Raw genomic sequence first — 6,778 nt, 5'->3', positions numbered from 1 at the left:
AATATTCCAATGTTAATTATGTGGTGTCATAAAGATCTGATGATCGAAATATTTTGATTAAGTGAGGAGAAAGGCGAGGAGAAAAAGAGACGGTGAAGAAACATTTCAATAATTGTTACACCTACCAAGGAGAGAAAGTAAGCAAATGAAATCTATGATGAAAGATGTTGATAGCATTAGAGGACAAGTATAGTCAACACAATATTGTATTGATAAATAAGGGACTGACAAAGAAGTAGAGTAACGACGAAAACAACAATACAGAAGACAAATAATTTTTGGAACAAGACTGAGGTGAGTACTGTAGGTGAGAATAGTTATTAGCATGACTAATAAAGACATAAATTTTTATTCACAGGAAGGTGTAATAGTCGAAAAATCCGATATAGATGTTAAAGGCTTCGTCATCGTATTTGTCTTACATATTGATGACGGAGATTTTGTAATCTACGAAGAGACAGTCATTACGTATAGATAAGCGATAATACTAAATAAGAAAAATGCGATGGGGAATGTGAATTCCATTGTCTTGAAAGCTGCTAACAATCGGAACTTTCATTGAATTTTCCGAAGCAAAGCTTTAAAATCTTAAATATTCTTAGCAAATATGGCCAATTGACTCAAATAAATTGTTTATATCGATAGAAATGAAATGAAAATATTACTCGTAAATTCAATACTCCTACATTACCACTTGTACTGAATATTTCATCACGAATAGCAATAATAGCAATAATAGTAGGGAGGAAATAATACAACTGATGGCACTCGACCTCATCGATAGAACTACTGCGTTATCCAATCCGATGTAATTGTCCAAAAATTATATGAATGTTTATGGACTATCAAGCAGTAAATACAAAAACAAGTCGATAGACTGGGAAATATGAGGTATTGTAGTATATTTGACTCAAACAGCGGATATTATCAAGGACCGATGGTTGAATGTTGTTAGAATGTTACTATGTTCGGCATACTTGACAAACGTCTCATTAGAATATAGTGTGGGCTTTAGAATGCTCCTGCCTTTTTACAATGAATGTTGATGTCGTTTTAGATAACCTTCGGTACGTTATTACAATTGCATATTTTGACGATATCAATATCTTCTGAAATAATATCGAAGAGGAAATAGATGACCTCATACAATATTCGTTATGTTACACCATGATCGACATTATTAATGATCGCTTTATGAGAATCGCTTCTTTTGCAAAGGACAGGACACTTCTGATACCATCAAGTGATTTTAGAAATATCGAATCAAGATTTTTATTATTTATAGGCGTAAAAATCTACCTAATTAAATTTAGCATTACAAAATCTGTAACATTAATTGATGTTTCGAAAAACAGATTTAAAAATCTCTTTTTCTAAAAGTTTTTGAATTTATCAATTTAAATTAAAATTGGCGCTATCAGTCGAAATGATAGTGATATAATGATTATCATTAATAACAATAAACTGATCTTTCATATCGAAGTAACGAGACTGCAGAAAATAGCAGTTCATCTCCAAATAATATGTATAACATGTGGATGAGTATATTCAGATGTGTATTTTATTATGTCAGTGGGTAGTCATAGTAGAGAAGGTAAAGTAGTTAAGAGTGTAATTTGAAGTGTAGTTAGATCGGAAATAGAAATGTATATTTTGTAGGTTTTTGAAAAATATCCACAGAAAACAATTGTGTGAGAGAAAGCAAGTATAGGGTGTTTTATGGTGTTGTTGGGGTATCCGAGTTTAATAATTTTAAGATATGTAATACAGTAATTATAATGAAAGTGATAATAGTAACAATTACAATAATAGTAATAATAAAAATTATATTGATATAATAATGATAATAATTGTATGTTAATAATAACAATAATAATATAGTAATAATAATAATAATAATAATAATAATGTAATAAAATATTAGTCATAAGAATGGTAGCAAAGGAAAGGTGACGTAACAAAAGTATAATAAAACGTATATAGAAATTTTCTTCTCCATATAATGTACCCCATATAATAAAAAGATAAGTGACTTAAACAATGAGGCAATTTTTTCTTTAATGTAGAAAGTTGGTTTAATTTTTTGACAAAAGTCTGTGTCAAAATAAAACTTTGTCAAAAGAAATAATGAAAGAAGAAAGATTCATATCTTTTGTTCATCCTATCGGCAAGAAGCGTATAAATGATAAACACTTGAAAGTTTTGTTTTGTTAATTTCGAGCATATACTTTGACGTGATAATTCGTACGAATTCAGAAGCACATTTTGCCTCCCACTATTATGTCATATTACTTGGTCTAGGAATATAACGAGATGGAGATGTTAGAAAGATGAGCAGTATGATAAAATTAAAGCAATATATTTCAAATTATTTCTTTAATGTTTACAGTGAAGCGACAAGAAGAGCCGCGAAGAAGTCAGAGCATTGTTGACACTGTTCTCACAATTCTTTTCTTTCCTCTCTATGGTCTTCAAGACTTCTTTATAATCCCATATTTAATTTGAAATAACATATATGACTCTTTTTCTAAAGACTTAAATATTTTAGAAAAAGATTTATTAAATTTATGTTATATATAGAGATAATATTTAGTGTATCATAGCAATACTCGTGATGAGAAATTAATCATAAATTTATTAAATTTCTTCATTGTATTCTACATGACTTATTGAAATATCAAAAATCGTTTTTTTTTAATATGGCAAAATTTACTAAACAATTAAAACATTATATATCTGTAAAACGTTTTCTTCATACAAAATTTTCCAAAAATTTCATGGAATCAAGCTCGTTTGATAACATATTTCACCCTACATATTTATACTACATATCGTAATATTATTGACAAGGAGATTTTTTCCTTAATTTTTTATTCTCTTTATTGAAAATAAAAATCAATATTTCCCTAATAACTACTTTCAATAAAATAACAATGCAACGTTGACGTATATTTGCATTTAAAAAGTATAAAAGCAACTCAGTTAGTTTAAATTAAAAAGAATATTAAAATCTAAATGAATTTCTTTTCGGATTTGTCTTTGACAAAAATACGATACTGTTATTTAAATGTAATTTCGATAAAATGGGTAAATTGTTCATGAGATAAATCGTTAAAAGGTGAAAGGCAAAAAATGACATAAAAGAGAGGGACATTTAAAGGAAGGATCAAAGGGAATAAAATATAGTATAAGCTGAGTGTTTTTAGTCTTCCTTATATGTAAAAAAGAAACAGAATGGTATGAGCGAGATATAATATAAGAAGAGAAAGAGATATATACTTAAATAGAAAAAGAGAGAATGAGATAGGACATAAATTAGTTGTTATTGTATTGTTGAACGTAAGATAATGAAGATGTAAAGATAGCTATAAAGATAGCTAGGAAAAACAAGACAAAGAATTATAGGACGACAAGACGTTCGCGTTATATTGTATACATTGTGCTGGTCTTACATTCTCACTCATCCTTCTCTCTTTCTCTCTCATTTCTTTTTAATTTCTTTCTGACTCATCATTTGTTTCTCGAATTCTTCTTGTCGTGTCTACCTTATTTCGTCTTCGGTAAATGATACAATGGGAATACAATAAAACAATACTTTTACACAAATAATTGTGTAAATCGAAATAAAATTATTGTTAATATTTATAATATATCTTTTAGCTGTTCAAAATATGTTTCTCTGTTTCTTTATCTTTAAATTTAGCCGATAAAGCAACTGCATACTAGAATAATATGAAGAGAAATTAAATTAAACTGAGCTAAATTAATTAAAAAAGTTTCTAATCTTGAAATTCTAATCATATGATATCGTGTGATAGTCTCACAACTAGTTCTTTTTGTATAAGCAATGTCATTTATTCGTGCATTAGAAATATTTGAAGATCCATGGAGGAGTAAATCTAAGCTGAGGTTATACAGATTGGGATTTTTAAGATATCAATGGAAATAGCTAATTGAATCAGTCTTCGCAAAACTAAGATACCGATATGAAATTCTGGAAACGTGAATTAAACAGTAAATTACGAAAAAGAAACAAATTATTGGAAAAGCGTAAATCTCCCGTAATTTAGGTAGAGAATAGGAAACTATCATCAAATTGAACAAATAATAAACGAAATTTGAAACAAGTGATTTTCCTTCTACGCGACAGTAATACTAAAGTAGATAATGTATTTAATGTTAAGATGTTCATATGTAATTATTGCCTGTAATTAGATATACTAGACAATACATTGATTGAGGGATGATCATTGATGCTACTAAGAATCGGTTGTTTTACATTTTCAAAAACGCTTCGTTCGAAATGATTAAATAATCTTATATGTGTTGTTCTAATGACTGTATCGACTCCCGAATATTCAGTTGATATCTTAAAGATAGAATGTAAATAACTCATAGATCGATGAGTTATTTTGATCAATGAGCCTGACAATCAAATTTCATTATGTATTTATTGCCTGGCTCGGTGCAGAAATGAAGAACACGTGTTTGACTAACAACTCGTAGGCTGGGATAATAGTAACAATGTTTTCTTCATAATCTATGAATTCTTTTAGAAAATGTCCAAAGATATCCTAAAAGTAGATATTTTCAATAATGCTATAAAATCTGTGTATGGGTTTCTTCACTAACGTTAGATATTTTCCATGTTAAAGTACAGGAATCCGTAAGCTAGGGATCCATTGAAAAAGAAAATGGAAAGATAGATTCTACAATTCTCGGATTTAATACTCGATATCTTATAGTAACATCGGTAACCCTCCCTAATTCTTAGTACTTTAGGATTTACAAGCGTTCAGTATACTACGCTCTTAATAGTATAGTATACTGACCAATGGAATAGAAATAACATCACACCAACCACGTCCTTAGAATATATGTTTGTTTTAGAAGTATATGGTAAGTATAAATTAAAAAAGTCAACTTTCAAAATGAAGAAATATCAATATATCGATACATTAATCTTGTTGCCAAGTACCACTGTTAAGGTACGATATTTATCACGAGTTATAATAGTACACTTTTCATATGTTATTTATTGTAAAAACAGTAATCGAAAAACACAGAGAACAATCAAATGAGCAATAGAAAAAAAAACAGAATAAAATCCGTGAACCTCTAAATATTAACCAACACACAGAATATATAAAGGAAAAAATATGCCTATAAGTATTTACGTATTTTGTTAAATACTGAAATAGATATATTAGAATTAGAAATTAAAAAATTAAAGAGTAGAAATTAAAAAATAGAAAGAAAAAAATTAAGTCTTCGCTCGATTTTCAGAGATATACGGGCGACTGCTCTAGCCATCTGAGCTATCGAGGAACTATCTGCTCAGATTTTCCAACAGAAACAATTACTACAACTCCAAGATGGAAAGAGTTGTGCATTTATATCCCCCAGAACTAGATGCATGAATTATGGATCCCTTCTTGTCAAAGTATGAAAGAAGGGATTTTCTTATATCTAAATCACAGAAATGAGTAATTAATTAAAATAGAGATCTATATGTGAGAAAATAGAGAATATTATAATATATATTTCTCTGCGTTTGCTAGATCCGAAAAATGGCTAGCTTAACGCAAGAGAACAACGTATTATTTATAAAAATACTACGCGTAAATAATAAACTCAATTTTACATACTAATCTCACTCTTAATTATCACCATTTACAAACTAATATCTCAGATAGCTATAATATCTCAGAAACTTTTTTTTTTAGAGGCACGTATGGTGTTTATTGCTATTTTTCTACACGTAATTTCATTATATGTGAGGTGATTTGGAGAGATGGAGTTGGGGGATATATAAGCGGAAAGATCTAAAAACTCCGCTCGAGATTTCGGTTTCGTATGAAAATTTTGAGCCTTAGTTCTCTCGACTGGGACTCGAACCCAGAATCTTTCGCTTTCCGATCCGTTCGAACGCTCAACCACCGAGCTACGAAGACCTACGTACATTGTTATGTATAAATACGTTTATATACGAAACAATTTCATGTATGTATATAAAATTCCATATAATATAACGAAATTTTTTTTATTTTTCTGTCCTCCTAACTTAACCTAATCATATATTTCATTAAGTATCAATATCTACTATCAATATCTGATCACGAGTGCAAATTGTTAACTTCCATCATAACATTATAGTGTAATGATGAAAAATAGGAATAGTGGTGAGAAATAAATGTTCAGGGAATACTGCAGCAGAAAAAAGTAATGATAGATTAATGTCGTAGGCAATTGAAATAATTCTATCTTTGTTTACAAAGCATCTAAATAACAAAACACAATAAAATTTTAAGTGTAATCATTTTAAACCATGTGAAATACTTCGGAGATCCTTAAATCATAATACACATAATAGTAATATTGTAATAAAACAGACAATAGTCTCTTTATACATTATAAAATGCTGGACGAACATTATAACGATAATAATCGACGAACTATATAATGATGTCACTAGAATATAAAAGTTTTAATTCCTTTTGTTTGTGATTTCTTCAAAACTTATATTAATTAATTATTAAAATTATAGAAAATAAATTTTGTATAATCGTGGTCCAATTTTTTTAAGCTACTTAAATTGAGGGAATATTAGCTATAAAACAACTGCTAAAAGGGAGTGAAAGAAAGAGAAAATGAAAGAAAGAAATTTGATGTATTGTCAATGCGGAACATGCAGTGAGAGTGAATGCAGAACATTGCCGAACTGATCACACTAATATGAGTACGGTTAGTGCGTTAGTAGCGTGCTTCTTACATCTAA

General features: G+C 28.9%; 1 long non-coding RNA gene across 1 annotated transcript; it reads left to right on the top strand.

The window, feature by feature from the left end:
• Window positions 1-6: 6 nt before the first annotated feature.
• On the top strand, window positions 7-1,762 carry LOC122635961. Its single transcript, XR_006328817.1, has 2 exons — window positions 7-294; window positions 359-1,762. It is a non-coding gene; the product is annotated as an uncharacterized LOC122635961 (long non-coding RNA).
• The last annotated feature ends 5,016 nt before the right edge of the window (window positions 1,763-6,778 follow it).

This window comes from Vespula pensylvanica, chromosome 20, assembly GCF_014466175.1.
Source record: "Vespula pensylvanica isolate Volc-1 chromosome 20, ASM1446617v1, whole genome shotgun sequence".
Taxonomy (NCBI): Eukaryota; Metazoa; Arthropoda; class Insecta; order Hymenoptera; family Vespidae; genus Vespula; species Vespula pensylvanica.
The sequence above is the reverse complement of the archived record's forward strand: the minus strand, read 5'-3'. Positions and strand labels throughout refer to the sequence as shown.